The 15,899-nt window shown below is 45.1% G+C and overlaps 1 long non-coding RNA gene across 1 annotated transcript in view; it reads left to right on the top strand.

The window, feature by feature from the left end:
• The first annotated feature begins 2,272 nt into the window (after nucleotides 1-2,272).
• Nucleotides 2,273-15,899, top strand: part of LOC146834969 (uncharacterized) — a 34,744-nt gene continuing 21,117 nt past the window's right edge. Inside the window, exon 1 of the long non-coding RNA XR_014960359.1 lies at nucleotides 2,273-2,399. This is a non-coding gene — a long non-coding RNA (uncharacterized LOC146834969). The remainder of the gene's footprint in view (nucleotides 2,400-15,899) is intronic.

Genomic DNA, 15,899 nt, shown 5'->3' with positions numbered 1-15,899 from the left:
GTGTATATCAAGTTGGGATGGCCCCTGCAGAAGTTTTTGGTGATGTTGGAACACTCCTTGGTTATCGAGAAAGATTGCATCACCGTACTCCAACTACAGTGTCCCAATTTCCAATGAGAGAGGTGCACCCTGTTTTTTACCCTGAGATCCCAGAACAGCGTAACCAGAATGGAGATGTGGTTCAGCAGCAGGTAGAGGCTAATTTTCGGGAACAATGGGTCTATACCCCATGGAAAAGAACTGCGGTCCTTGCTCTTAAAAGTCAGTTACCGGACCCTAGGAAAAATCCTACTGCATACTATAAAGAATTAACAGAGGCTTCCTCCTCATCAGTTATGACTTTAGCAGACATTTAGATGATTTTTGGGCTTTTGGTGCCAGTGGACATTTGGCGGCAAGTGCATATGCAGGATCATGCAGCGGAGCTCGGTGGTACTTGGAATGAGAATAGGGCATGGGATAAGGAGATCATCATTCCTAGCAACAAAGTGGTTCATTGGACACCCTCTTACTGGCCCCCAGAGCTAGGTGTGGCCCCAATTCCTAAACCCGTGATTAAGAGCCTGGGTCTCCATATTGATTCAGACTTTTCTATGAGTGGCCAAATTAGTTCAGTCACTTTTGCCTGCTTCGTCCAACTCCGCAAATTGCGTAAGATTAGACGGGTCTTTAGTAAAGAGGCCAGTATTCAAATTGTGATTGCCCTTGTTCTCTCAAAAATCGATTAAAGGAAATGCCCTCTACCTCGGGATCCCAATATATTTGAGGCATCGTCTTCAGATAATTCAAAACCAAGCAGCAAGAATCATGTATCTTAGGGATAGAAGATGCCACATCAATCCGCTGCTTAAAGATCTCCACTGGCTCCCAGTGGATCAGCGTGCGATGTTTAAAACTGGCTGCATCCTTTTCAAAGCCATTCAAGAAACAGGCCGTAGGTCCATTTCCTCGTGTATTAGTAAGAATATGCCCCAGCGTGCTCTGAGATCAATGCATCTGAATCTTTTGACAGTGTGGTTCAGGAAACTATTCAAAACGTGGCTGTTTACCCTGGCGTACAACTAGCTGTTTCCTTGCTTGCTTTTTTCTGTTCTTTCTTCATTCCATCCTTCTCTCTGTGCCCACATAGCACCAAGAGACCTGTTGGTGAACGAGCGCTCTATAAATCACCATGTAACATAACATAACATAACATAACATAACATAACATAACATAACATAACATAACAGAAAGGCTGGTGAAAAGCCCAAAGCTGAAATGTTGGCCTGGCCAATCCACATTATTACTTATATGCATTCTCTTATCCCACCTAGACGGGTGGATTGGGACAAGTTAACAGCATGTCATCAGAAGAAAGAGGAGAGTGTGTCAGATTTTTTCACTCGTTTTGAAGGGGTGTTTCTAGATTTCAGTGGGCAGGATTTGTCAGTTGAAGGTGGTGTTTGTTTGTTTGTTAATAGGTTTGTAACAAATTTGCTTCCTGAAATTGCGGCTCGGCTGCAAGCTTCTGAGTACTTAGACTACTTCCTCCCCTTCAGTGATATTGAGTATGGCTCAACATTATGAGCATCGAGAAAATGAGGAAAAGGTTAAAGTGGGAGAAAAAGAGTAAGGATTTGAAGATGAAGGTGTTGCTACAGCAGGTTGCAAGGGGGTCTGGAAGGAGTCGAGGCACTGGTCTGGCTCAAAGGTCATGGGGTGCTGGTAGAGGTGGTGTGCCCTTGGGGCTGAATCAGTGTGCGTATTGAAAGGAGGGACATTGCGAGAACTATTGCATTGCAAAAAATGTTTTCATTGCAGCTGGTAATCTTTTACCTCTGTTGTGAGTTCATGCATTTTAAGCTATATGCCTTTGGGTTGCAGCAGCTTGTATGTGCATGCTGCAAGATATCTGTTGTTCAAGGCTGGCCTTTTATCCTTGCCACATGCATGTGACTCCTTATGCCACTGTTTCGCTCTCTAAGCGTGCAGTTTTATTATGTACCCATTACGCCTGATTGCAAGACACACCAACAGAGGTACAGGCAGCAGCAGACAAGGCTGCATCACACCACCAAATGTGTACAAGATCTAAAAACTTGTTTGTAACAGAGCATGTTTGTAACAGAGCATGAACAGAAGCATGGTGAAGCTGACGTGATGCCTCTTACTTTCTTTCCTCTTTGTCTCGGATAGGCTCATGGGAGGTGGCATGAGCAGGAAGGGTGCAAGTTAGAACAGCTCAAGTGAAATACGTGTCTAAAGGAAAAAGAAAAAAACACAAAAGGGCGGAAAGTGAAGGTGGTAAATGAAAGCTACAGGCAGGGTGAGTGAGAGGCCTGGTAGGGGGTGGAAGATCAGGAACCTTGACTACGTGCACCGCCTGAAATGAAATGCCACAGAGGAAATGCTCCAGCAGGTAAACATGCCTTTTGGACAGATTGCATGCTGGGCTTTGGTTTATTTTACAACGTTTTTCTGAATTTGAAAGGCTTTAAACCGGAAGTCTGGCAATTCTTACAAAACCTTTTTTTCATCTTGAAACAACTGGGATTTATTTAGTTGTACGTGAAGTTCGCATTACTTTGAGTGTTTTTAAAAATATATCTACAAATGTTGTGTGATTACCTTTTAGTACATTTTAAATACTTATATTTGTATTAGGTGGTGGTTCAGATCTAGCGTAAGTACTATATTCATTTTGCTGCAAACACAATGTTTTGCGTGTCTGTCTTTGAAAATAGACCAGTACACTCACTATTTTTAATGAATCCTTTTTAACAAATTTCCTTTAAACAATTCTATATTTAACTGAGCCTGTCTGTCACCTTCAAGCCTATTGTGTGCCTTCCAAACATGCTGATTCACTTTCCCCTGCAGGATTGTGTTTGTGCGCCCATGTCCTCTCTGTTGTTAGGTACATTAGTCATGTAAAAAGATACAGCTGGGTGCTGTTTATCACCAGGACAAGGCGGGCAGGAAATGTTGGCAGTCTAAAAACCTGCAAAGCAGGTTAAAGTGGGCCTTTCTCTAGAGGTGATGCGTTATTTTACAGTGCAAGCATGCCTTGGGATGTTGGCATGCATGTGGTCTCCCAGCAGGGTAGAGGGTCGCAGAATGTTGCGAGGTAAATGTAGCTTTGCATTCCAAACTGCGATGACAGCTGAAACATGGCAGAGACTTAACTATTTTCCCGCCTCCCTGCAAGATTAAGACGCAGATAAAACACCAGGTGATAAAACATAGAGTGGAAGTAATTAGAAATACTGCCCCGAGTTAAGGAGCCACTTACAAACTTTTGTTTCGGCACATCTGCAATTGCACTCGAGCAGTGTCAGGCAATAACGAACAGGCGCCTTCTGGCTTTTAATCTTGGTCAGGCTAATAACAACAAGCAGCCACGGCCAGAAAGCAGCAATTTAAAACAAGCATTTGCAATGCAATAGGTCTCGCATTTACGTGAGTTTAAGCTAATGGCATTGTAAATGACAATGCCTTTTATTTATATTTTAAAACCCAAAACATAAATAAAAAAGCATTGCCATTTACAATGCCAATACCTCAAAGACGCGTAAATGCAAGACCTATTGCATTGTAAATGAAATTACAAATTCTAATTATATGTATAAGATGTATTTCTGTGCAACACTTGATGTCGTCTTTGTGGCGCTGCAAATAATGAAACGCTATTATCATTTCTACCCTTACTTATTTTTTCGCTTGTGGCAGGATGAAAGGCTGAGCTGTTCTAACTACTGCATCATACTCCCGGGAGCACCGGGATTTGGCAGCAGGATCTAATTTCACTGGGCTGTGCCGGAAGCTTCCTGCCAGCTGCAGTTTTGAAGAGCCAGACACACTGGGCCTTATTTTCAAGTCCCTTGTGCCACCCTTACGTCACTTTTCCCATGTTAAAAATGAAGCAAAAGTGGCGCAAGGGACTTGTAAATCTGCCCCACTGTTTTTTTGGCTCGAAGTTGGCACATTTCTGAGGCAGGGCGCAGCCACATTCCGAAGCAATTACTTTTCTGTCAGACAGTCTTTGGGTTTGTGTTTTTTCGGCTGAAAAATAAAGCATCCCGGAACTGCTTTTTTGCAATTAAAGTCACTCATTAGTATGTGGGAAAGCTCAGTGGGTAAACAATCTGCTGCAGATATTTGCGTGTCAACTGACGATCATAACTTAATGTACTGGACTTGGCCTTTCATCCTTCTAAGTTGGATGAAATCCATCCTCCTAAATTTGATGAAATAAGGACCACATTGAGGATGGTGTACATTTCTGGTGTGCTGTGCAGCCTCAAAGCCCTACGTGTTCCAAACTTTGTAAAACAGTAATCAAAGCGCTTTTTGGTGAGTAGCACAGTACTCCAGAACACCCGGTACTCTGTACACATTGAGGCAGAGTAACTCACCTGGGAGGCTATACTATACATTGAATTGCACACATTGAGGCCACAGTACCTGACCTGGGAGGATATACTCTACATTGAATTGCAGACACTGAGGCAGAGTACCTCACCTGGGAGGCTATACTCTACATTGAATTGCACACATTGAGGCCACAGTACCTCACCTGGGAGGCTATACTCTACATTGAATTGCACACATTGAGGCCACAGTACCTCACCTGGGAGGATATACTCTACATTGAATTGCAGACACTGAGGCAGAGTACCTCACCTGGGAGGCTATACTCTACATTGAATTGCACACATTGAGGCCACAGTACCTCCCCTGGGAGGATATACTGTACATTGAATTGCAGACACTGATGCAGACTACCTCACCTGGTTACAGCCTCTCCTCTGCTTAGAACTGCAGACACTGGAACAAGGTGCCTAAACTAGAGGAAGCGGCTCCTCTGCAGGGTGCCACAATAATTGAGACAGAGTACCTCACCCGGGAGACAACTAATCTACATTGAATTGTACACATTGAGTACCTCACCTGGATAGAGCCTCTACTCTGCATAGAACTGCAGACACTGGGACAAGGTACCTCAAATAGAGTAAGCCTCTTACGAGCAGGGTTCTGCAATCCTTGGGACAGCGTACCTCACCTGGGAGAAGACCCACTACGTGGTTGAATTACACACACTGAGGCAGAGTACCTCCCCGGGTTAGAGCCTCTGCTCTGCTTGGAACTGCAAAGATTGGGACAAGATGCTTCAATTAGAGGAAACCTCTTCTCTGCAGGGTGCCGCTATCCTTGGGACAGAGTACCTCATCTGGAAGGAGACACTCTACATTGAAGTGTAAACATTGAGTATATCACCTTCAGGAAGTGTCTGTTACTCTGTTCTCAGCAGAAGTTCAAATAAAGTGGCAAAGTATGTCACTGCACGATGCCATGGGGCAGTGCTAAAAACACTAGTGCAAGAAAGTCACTTAAAAAGGCATCTTTTTGCTGAGCTCCATACCTCGAAGTTTCCTGTCTCATGTTGGTTTAATCTCAGCTCTGCGTGTTTCTTATTTGCACCTTGACCTGAATGCCCCTTCCAGATGCATCCTCTATGCTGCACAGCCTCACACACCGCTGATGACTCGAGCGCTTTAAGGAGAAGGCTCTCTTGCGCATACACGGAAACACAGAGTGTCCCTGGGTAGACGTTAGTTCTGTTCACCCCCTCCCATTGGCATGTTTCCAGGAGTTGTTATCATAGTGGCCTGTGGTACTAGTGGCTGACACGCCTCCCCGCCTCTATGTGACTCGCCTTTGTTGTGAGCTTCAGAGGATGCACGTGAGCGGGTTCAGTGGGACTAGAGAAGGCTACTCATCACATGAGTTTAGGAGAAATATGTAATCCCGCGTTAAACCTCTTTCAAACCCCGATTCGTATTGACGCAGCAGTCTCTCGTGCCCTATGTACGGGACCTGACTCGGAATAAAGCGGCATAGCCGCATCTTGATAGGAAATGCTTCATCTTTCCTGCTTTTATCCCCAGCCCACCTTTACTGCAGCCACCCTCCCTTGGCCTCGTGCCGGAGACGGGGCGGGCGCCAAAGCAACTCCATTGCCTTTCCCTGTGACTAGAAAAGTAGGGGCGCCTCTGCACCTCCTAGCCGCCGGACACCCGTCAGAATCTGCACCGTATTTCCAAAACAAGCACTTGCTAAGCCAAAAATTCGGACATTCACTGCCAGCTTTACGCGCTGCCAAGGCTTCTTCTGCTCTTCTACCAAAAAACAAGCCAAATCCTCCATGAAACAAAGCCAAACCCAAACTAACATCATACTAAAAAGAAGCCCAAATGACGGTCAAAAGCGAAAATTGCTTAAAAGCCTAAAAAATATAACCACGATGAAGGAGGCATGGGGAAAAAGTACCCCCCAAAAAACTGTGGAAGTAGGAGGAGTTGGGAGGGAGGAAAACTATATTTAATTGAAGTCAGCTATGGTGCCGAAACTACACACAGGCAAACAGAAACAGAGCAGGAAACAAAGAAATAAAGTAGTCCCCCAGAGAACAGACAAAGAACTGTAGTGTGATGAGACAGTAGTTAGTCCCTGCTGCATGAGTGGAATAGAGGAGAAAAAGGAGGGAAAAAGAGACAGGACTGACCACTGGCAACCAAGGATTTTTGAGGGACACTGAAACAAACAAATCAAAAGCTGGTGGATGGCTTTAACCCAACATAAGAAATTACAATAGGTCTCAAATGCTCGACCTAAAAAAGAAAGAGTTCTCCAACAAAACACAAAAGGAATGAAACTGGAAGGAAACTGTAATCAGCCGGTGCTCCACTGGCTTGACCGGAAGTGAGCCATCGGGTGCCAGAACAAATCAGAATGTTGCATTTAAGAGGGGCACTGGAGGGGACCTATGGCATGTAACAGGCGGGCATAAGCGTGGAGTAAGTAATTACAAAAGGTCTTGCAGACAGCTCATGCGCTGTAGGCTCAACCTAAAAATGGGTTGATGTAAAATATTTTTCATGTTAAAAATGGCTTATTGAAAGGATAGAAATGAATCAACGATGTATAAATAATTAAAAAGTGATTGCTTTTAAAAATATGTTAAAAATATCTTACCAGTATGTATATATTTCTTCCAGTTTGAAATGATGTAAAAATGAATATATGAAAAAATAGAAATGTAAATAGCTCCTTAAAAAAATAAAAACATTTATAAGAATGATTGCATCTTATTTTATAGTATATGATTGCACATGATTTCATATTTCTAATGACCAGTAAAATAAAACTTACATTCCAGTATCTGATGTGTACATTGTTTTTTGAAATAAAAGTATACAACATATTTACAACATGTATAACCACAAAACCAACTATATAGACAATCTAAAAAATATTACACTATCTCATAATCATCATACATTATTTCTACTCCCAATGTAAATTACTTTGAGGGGTACTCATTAAATATTTCCAGTGCAACTGAACACATACTGGGGAAAGTGTTGGACCTACAGGGGTACATATTTACTATTTCCACTCCAATGTAAGCCACACTGGTGTAAATGTTAGACTTTGCGGGGTACAAATTCCCACTCCAACCTCATACATATTAGAGAAAGTGTTGTACTTTGAGGGGTATGGATTGGAAATTCCCATTTCAATCAAAGCCGAATTCGGGAAAGTGTTCGACTTAAAAGGGTACAGAGTTGCTATTCCCACTACAACTTAAGCCACACTGTTGTGGCTTAGGTGTTGGACTTTGAGGGATTTATTTCGATGTTGGTCGGAGTTGCTTCTGACCGACACTGTCTCGGACTCAGGACCGACCAACCTGAGGTAGTCAGTTCTGACTGCCTGATTACAATGCGACCAAACACTGTTCGGTCGGATTCCCACTTTTCTTTGGGAGCTTGTGTTACGGCCGTAAACTAGCAGTAACACAGGCTCCTATGGAGAAATGACTGGGGTGTAAAACCCTGCACCCTGTGGCAGGCACCCCATGGTGCCTGCCAAACAGTGCAGGGTTTTACAGGGGGGTACCCTAGATACTCTCTAGACCACCAACCATCGGCCATGGAGGCAAGAGGGCCCTGCTGGGGGCACCCAAGGTCGCTTTCTGTCAGCCTTTCTGTGTCGGAAAGGCCGGCATGGAAAAGCTGTTGCAAACCGACATCATAATCCCGATGGCGGAAATGCCGTCCATGGGGGATTACGGTGCGGTTTCGACTGACAGGAATACTCCAAGAGCCAGTCGGAACCAAGACGGAATGACCGGCCGGTTTACATTCTAACCGCCGACATTGTAATCGGGCGGTCCACCCGCAAACCAACCGAGTCGGTCGGAAAGCCTCGGTCGGTCAGAGGCTTTCTGACCGACATTGTAATCGGCCCCTTAGTGTTTTTACTCCAATCTAAACAACACTGGGGAACTTATTGGACCTTTAGATGTTAGTCCAGGAATCTCATGAGACAGGCTTCCTCATAAAGTGAGAATGATTGTCAAAAGATTCTCCCAGCATATATCGAGCTACAGCTCAGCTGTCTCCTCTCCTGTACTGGTGCCTTTCCATAGAACAACATTCTCCCCACAATTCAACATTCTACATTCTACTATTCTGCTTACATCAACAATGCAGTTAGCCTCATTGAGAAAGGTGTTGGACCTTGAGGGGTACAGATTTATTATTTCACAATCTAATCGAATACACATTGGAGAACTGTTGGACATTTAGGGGTACATATTTACTATTCCTAATCCAATCTAAAACACATTTGGGAACGTGTTGGACTTTGAGAAGTATAGATCTACTATTCCCACTCCAATCTAAGCAACATTGGGGAATGTGTTGGACTTTGAGGGGTGCAAATGTACTATTCCCACTCCATTGTAAGGCACATTAAGGAAAGAGTTTGACTTTGATGATAAACACTTATGTGACCACTCCAATCTAACACATACAGGGGAAAGTACTAAAATGATTTTTTTCCATTTAAATATTACCGCTCCAATTTACTTTTTTTTGTTTAAAATGGTCACAACACTTAAAAAGAACATCATTTAAACAGCAATACATTTGAAAGAAACCCAACTTACTCAAGAAATTAGAGAACACAAATCTTATTAAAATATTTTAAAGAAAAGAGACAAACTTTTCAATTAAGAAATTAATAACAAAAATGTAAATGAAATAAAACGTTTTTATACAAATAGTCACATTACTGGACCTTGCACAAAAACTTATCTTAAATATGAAATACTGTTACAAACATGTTTATATAATTAAAATATATTTTAAAACCATAATAAATATTTGGAGTATAAAATCTAAAACATTTATTTTTGTAATTTCTTAAAATATTTTTTAATTGGTGCAAACAATTTCAAATCATAATATAGATAGACAATACTTAACAAAATAACATAAAAACCTTATAAAAAAAATCTACTTACAGTTTTTCATACAATTTCTTTTTGACTAATTGAGAAAAATTATTACAAAATAAAATATTTTAAACAGTTTCAAACAAAATATTGTTTAAAGATAAAGAATGATACCCTAAATTCATACAAATATTGTTTAAAAACACTACCTACTTTAAATCCCTATAATTCCCAAAACACTGAATTTTTAAATTAGCTAAACATGTTTAAATATAAAACACATTTTTAAAGAATCATTTTAAAACTAGATAAATACATCCACCTTAAATCCCTATATATCCTAATACCCTGATATTAAAAATGAAATGTAAATTACTATATCCATATTTCTTAACCCTAAAAAATGCAAACTACGTTTAATATAATAAAAAGAAATTCCAAATTACATTTTATCCCTCCCTAAGATTCCACCATACCAATCCCTATGGCACCATGCCATTGTAGGGATTAGGAATCTGACTGCCGTCGTAACAGCCCCCTGAAGCCTGTCGGATTCAGCGGACTTTCCTCTGTCTAACTTGCTCCGACAGCCGGAATTGTAATCCAGCTGTCGGACCGGTGGCATAGATGTCGGAATGAGGCCCTTAGTTACTTGCTGGTGGCGTGAATTCCATTTTACAGTTTGAAGTAGATTAGGGAGCTTCTTGTGAGCCTGTGTATGACTGGTGCAAGCAGATCCGGGTTGGCATATAGATTTGTTGACAAGGCTGAACCTTGTGGGCTACTCCCAGATGATGTGTGTGACTGTCACTATATAGTAAAGGGTGCTTTAGTGACCAGAGAGGAAAGATATCAAAATCACATCTCCTTTCATGATAGTGCTAGATTAATTTATGGTTCATGCTATTGAAGTCTGTAGTAGGGTCCATTGGGATCAGAGCCCCTTTTTGAGTTTGCTAAACAGTGATGCACAACCCCCTCTAAGGTGCTCAGAAAGATGGTTTCTGCCGAAGGAGTGGGAGCCTGAATGGGAGTTAACCACTGGGTAATTTTTAATGCAGGATTTGAACTGTACCTCGAACACTGTTACAAGGACTTTTGTCATGTATGTTTGGCTAGATGTTGCTCTGTACATCACTTAAGACTCCTGAGCCAACATTAGAATTCCTGAAATAAATGTATTTTCTTTACACTAACAAAGCGCCCTGCCATGTTTAACTGGTGAAGGGTGATAAGTGGATTGTGTACTGACCCTTCTTTTGCCATCTACCCCTTAATTTAATTACCCTGGTTGCCTCTAAGCTGTGACTGTAATGGTTGAACTTCAATGGGCTATGCGACAACCTAATCATAAGGGACTGGAACAACATCAGGGTGCTGACTGGATGCCTCAAGTAAATTAAAAATTAAATGATGGTTATATTGGCATAGGGACAATTCTGTGGTATGTTTGCCCTGTTTGATGGGGCAAGCACCTAGGTAATCTTGCGCCTACCTACAGGCCATCCTTATTTGTTTAAAAACACCACTCTTGTGTGCTGTCAGAATAACAAGGCAGGTGTGAGAACATTTTTGTGCCTAACTGCACAAGAGCAGTGTATTACCTAAATGCATCCCAGCAGTGTGAGGCTGCACAGGGAGACTAGCGCTCATTGCAATACTTGCCAAGAGACATTTCAGTATACTACAGTGGAAGTCTCTTTTGCATTGTTTCTTGTGGGTGGGGTCAATAAGGAATAATGGAAGGAGAAGGAGGGCTACAAATCCTTACAGTGAAATTAGTTATTGTAAAGTGAATGAGGAATGTGCTCTGTTCATGTAAAGTGAATCCCCCCAAAAAAAACCAGGCTGTGGAAAATTAACTGGGGGATTTAAGACCGTCTTGAAAAATTCATACAATGTATCCTACAAAATACATAACAGTACTCCTATATATAAAAAAAAGTATGATCAGCAATAGCAGTATGCTAATTTAGGAACTCCTAAGCTACTGTGTATTTTTATTTTAGATTGCTGTGGGGTCTTCCTACTGGGACCTTTGGAAAAAATAAGGCAAGATATTATGCAGTTTGTTATTGCTTCTCCAATGTTTTTACAAAGGTCTGGCAAACTTATAATGATATTGAAGGACTGAAGAAAGGCCTTAGAAACATATCGCAATGCTTTTGGGAGATTAGTGTATAGCTAAAAGACACTCTGGCACTGTTAAAACGTTAAAACATAATGTTGGTGTGAAGTGAAGAAGAATTGATCTGATAAAATGCCTATTCCAAGCAGAAGAAGAGATGTGAATGAATAATAAATTCTGGAATATGTGAGAGACACCAAAGTATTCTCGACTTAAAATGTATCTAACACGTATTATCAGATGATGTTACACACGGAGGTCCCGATTACGAGATTGGCAGTCCATAGGACCGCCAAACTCTCTGTGTAGGTGCAGTTGGAGACAGCTGCACCAGCAGTTCGACCGGGATATTAGGATTTTGGTGGTCAGACCTCCCGGGGACTGCCATGATCCCAACCAGTCTTGTGGCAGTGCTGCTGCGGCACCAACAAGCATATCATGACTCTTTTGACTGCCAGCATTTTCATGGCATTGAGCCTGCCCCTGTTGCCCCTGTGCACGGGGATGCATATAGGGGGTCACATGTTGAGCCCCCTTGTCTGCATGCACCCCCTTTCCTGCACGGCATGTAGTGTAGGAATGGCCTTAGGCACTCCCGTTGTGGTGTCTTTTTAATAGGACCGCAATGGGACCACCGTGCCGCTTGCCTGCTCAACAACAGGGAAACTCGTAATCTGGTGGGTGGGCAGTGGTGAAGTTTGGCATTGTGGAGTAGGGCGGTGGAGTGGCAGCCTGCTCCCACACTGCCAAACTCAGAATCAGGCCCTGAGTCTTCTGAGTCTTGGCATCTCACATTGCTTGCTTTTCAGTTTGCACAAATGCCACAAATGCTATTTGTATTGGCTTCTGTGTCTGCAGTTGTCAACGTACTATGCAAAATTTGTTAGGAGAGGTATCTTGGGTTGCTTTTTTTCAAGATGATGTGTTAAGGAAGTTGTTGAGTATTGTGGAAAGAGCTGGAATTACAGTTAGCATGGAGAAGTACAAATTTAATGAGGTGAATTTGGATCATGTGTTGCCTGGGAATGAGATTAGACCTCAAATGTTTGATGATGCAAATGAGAAGCTTAGGTTCTCCTGGCCAGGGACCTGCTCTCTCCCCCAGCAGCGCCGCTGTTCTGCTGCTGCCGCTAACCCCGCATCACCTCTGCTAGTAGGTGTTTGAGGCCTCTGCTTGTGCCCGTTTTGTGCTGTCCTTGTTTGTGTCTGTTATTACTGTGCCCTGGTGTCTTGTTATTGTGCCTTTTTGCTTTGTGCCTGTTTCTTCTTTTTCTTCCTTGTGTCTTTCCTGATTTCCAGTAGTGTCCACCATGCCCGGTTCTTCCCGCCGCTGCTGCCCCACAGCCCCACCCCCTGCCAGTTTCTCACTCCCAGCTGAGCTTCCCTTCCCCTTCCCTATTTAATGGTGGCCGCTGCGAGGGAGCATGAGCAGGACCCCTGACCTTCTGGCCAAGGACCTGCTCTCTCCCCCAGCAGTACTGCTGTTGTGCCACTGCCGCTGACCCTGCGTCACCTCTGCTAGTAGATGCTCAAGGACCCTGCTTGTGCCCGTTTTTGTGCTGCCCTTGTTTGTGTCTGTTATCACTGTGCCCTGGTGTCTTGTTATTGTGATTTTTTACTTTGAGCTTGTTTCTTCTTCTTCTTTCTTCTGTTTTTCCTGTTGTCCTGTTGTGTCCTCCGTGCCCGGTTCTTACTGCCGCTGCTGCCCCCCGTGGCCCCTCCCCACTGCTGGTTTCACGCTCCCGCCTCCCTGCGGCACTTCCCTGCCTCTTCCCTATTTAATGGCAGACGCTGCGAGGGAGCACTAGCAAGACCCCTGACCTCCTGGCCTGGGACCTGCTCTCTCCCCCAGCAGCTCCGCTGTTGTGCAGCCGCCACTGACCCCGCATCACCTCTGCTAGTAAGTATTCCAAACACCCTGCTTGTGCCAGTTTTTGTGCTGTCCTTGTTTGTGTCTGTTATTACTGTGCCCTAGTGGCTTTTTATTGTGCTTTTTTACTTTGGGCCTGTTTCTTCTTTTTCTTTCTTCTGTCTTTCCTGTTGTGCTGTTGTGTTCATCGTGCCCTGTTCTACCTGCCTCTGCTGCCCCCGCGGCCCTTCCCCCCCAGCCGGTTTCCCACTCCCGCCTCCCAGGTGCGCTTCCCTCCCCCTTCCCTATTTAATGGCGGCTGCTGCGTGGCCGCGCGCACCGGGCACGCTGCTGGCACACCGAAGGCCTGCTAAAGGCAAGCGTGTCTGCGCCCTCCACTACCAGTGGCAGAGACCCTGGATCTCCGACCACCCACCGCTATGACAGAGCTGCCCTGCTCGCACTCAACCCTGGAAGGAACAACAACTGCCAGCTGTCCACGCCGAACGCCACCCACGTCCAGTTCTCCAGCCGTCAGACATTCACAACCCTCCGCATCCCCACGGCCACCACCCCACAACAGACGCAAACACCACTGAAGCCCTGAGGTGCATCCTTCTCAATGTGTGCTCCATGGTAAACAACCGTCACCCCGCATGTTGTTACAACGCGGTGGTAACAACAACCGCGTTGTGACAACGCATACCATTACCCCGCAAGTCGTTGCAACGACTTGCGGAGGGGGGAGAAGGTGTCCAACACCTTCCCTACAGTCCACACAGAATGGAGTTGGAATAGTAAATTGTACTATTCCAACATCCAGCGCCCCCCTCCGTAAGTCGCTGTTACGACTTGCGGGGTAATGGTATGCGTTATTACAACGCGGTCGTTGTAATGACCGCGTTGTAACAACATGTGGGGAAATGATATGCGGGAAAAAGAGGCATATTCGCGCTCCATGCACAGACACGATGTAGGACCTCCTTGACACCCTCTCGCCAGATGTCACCCTCTTCACAGAAACTTGAACCAACTCCACCTCCGCCCCCGACATCACCCCCACCATCCCCGACGGGTACACGATCCAGAGGAAGGACCACCACAACCCCCCACCAGGAGGAGTAGCCATCGCACACAAGACCTCCCTTGGACTCACAACCTCCAACTCGAGCGACAGCCCGCCCACCACCAAACACCTCCATTTCCAGATCCAGACCAGTCCCAGAACGACCCTAAGAGGCACCCTCGTCTACAGACCTCCCGGACCTCAAACTGTGTTCACCCCCACCATCGCTGACCTAATCACACCCCACGCCATTGCCTCCATGGACTACATACTCATCAGAGACCTCAACTTCCACCTCAACAACATCAGCGACCCCAACTCTGCCACCCTCCTGGTCAACCTTGCCAACCTCGGACTGAAACAACTCGTCACCAACCCCACCCATAAGACAGGACACACCTTCAACCCAATCTTCGCAGGAGGTAACAACCACTACTCCATCTACACCATGCAAACCCCATGGATTGACTACTACTGCGTACACTTCCATGTCGACAAACCCACAGCACCCAAACCCGCACCCTGCCCTCCACGAAGAAACTGGAGCAAGATCACTGAGGAGCAGCTCAACTCCACCCTCAACCGTGGTGACCCCTCAACCGTGGTGACCTCGCCACCTCAACCGATGCCAACCTTGCAGCCAAAGAACTCCACAGATGGATCTTCAACTGTGCAGACGAGCTTGCACCCCTACATAACCCCGACAGACAGCGCCCCAGGAAGGCCACCTTGTTCATCGCCGACCTCCAAGAATCCAGATGCACATGCAGACGTCTCAAGAACTGGAGAAACAGAAAAAACCCCGGAAGTCCGCACCACCTACAGGAACGCCATGACAGAATACCACCAACGCATCAGATCCACCAAAAGGACCTTAATCCAGAACAAGATGCTCGCGAACTCCAGTAACTCCAAGGAATTCTTCAGCATTATCCAGGACTTTACCAAACCCCCCAGCGAAACCACAGACATCGTCCCCTCCCAGGACCTCTGTAACAAGCTTGGCTCCTACTCCCATTTGAAAATCAAGGGCCTCTACAACAACTTCAATGACCAGACACCTGACTCCGAAACCACTCCCTCCTCCAGCAATGCCAGCCAGCCCATCATCTCCTCCTGGACCCCAGTCACCACGAAGACACCGCATCGACCATAAAAGGCATCCACTTAGGAGTCCCGATGGACCACTGCCCCCGCACATTTTCCACAGAGGGGCCGCCATCGCTCCGGAACAATGACGCACAATCAACGCCACGTTCTAAACCGACATCTTTTCTGCCGACTGGAACTGCACAGAAGTCAGACCCCCTACTCAAGAAGTCCTCAGCAGATCCCATGGACCTCAAGAACTAACGACCCATCTCCCTCCTCTCCTTTGCAGCAAAAGCCACCGAGAAGACCGTCAACACCTGACTAATGAAATGAATCGAAGAAAACTCCATCCTCGACCCCTCCCAATCCGGATTCCGCAGCAACCACAGCACTGAGACCACTCTACTCGCCGCCACAGACGACATCCGCACCCTCCTCGACCAAGGACACACTGCAGCCCTGATCGTACTCAACCTCTCT

Source organism: Triturus cristatus, chromosome 4_2, assembly GCF_964204655.1.
Source record: "Triturus cristatus chromosome 4_2, aTriCri1.1, whole genome shotgun sequence".
NCBI classification, from domain to species: domain Eukaryota; kingdom Metazoa; phylum Chordata; class Amphibia; order Caudata; family Salamandridae; genus Triturus; species Triturus cristatus.
Note: the sequence above shows the minus strand (reverse complement) of the source record. Positions and strands in the feature narration are given on the sequence as shown.